The following is a 311-nucleotide window of genomic DNA, read 5'->3' as shown; positions in this document are numbered from 1 at the left end:
TTTTGGCTTTCTTTGGAGCAAGCGGGGTGAATCGCCGAATAGACCGCAGTCGCGGCACCAGCGGCAGTGGAAACTCCAGCCGTTTGATTCTGCGAGCTCCACTTCCCCTGCAAACCTTGAGTCATTGCCGTACCGGTCATCGTCATCGCCCGGGCAGTTCGCTCAACCGCTGCCCTTGCCGGCGTGCCCGCACAGTAATGGTGGCTGTGGTGTGGCAGCGGCAGCTGCTTGTAATGGTGGGTGTGAGAGTTGCCGGCGGTCTTCACCGATGGGGGCTCCAGGGGGTTTGGGGGGGGGAGGGGGGGGGGGGG

This window comes from Phalaenopsis equestris, unplaced genomic scaffold (genome assembly GCF_001263595.1).
Source record: "Phalaenopsis equestris unplaced genomic scaffold, ASM126359v1 Scaffold001098, whole genome shotgun sequence".
In the NCBI taxonomy this organism is placed as follows: Eukaryota; Viridiplantae; Streptophyta; class Magnoliopsida; order Asparagales; family Orchidaceae; genus Phalaenopsis; species Phalaenopsis equestris.
Note: the sequence above shows the minus strand (reverse complement) of the source record.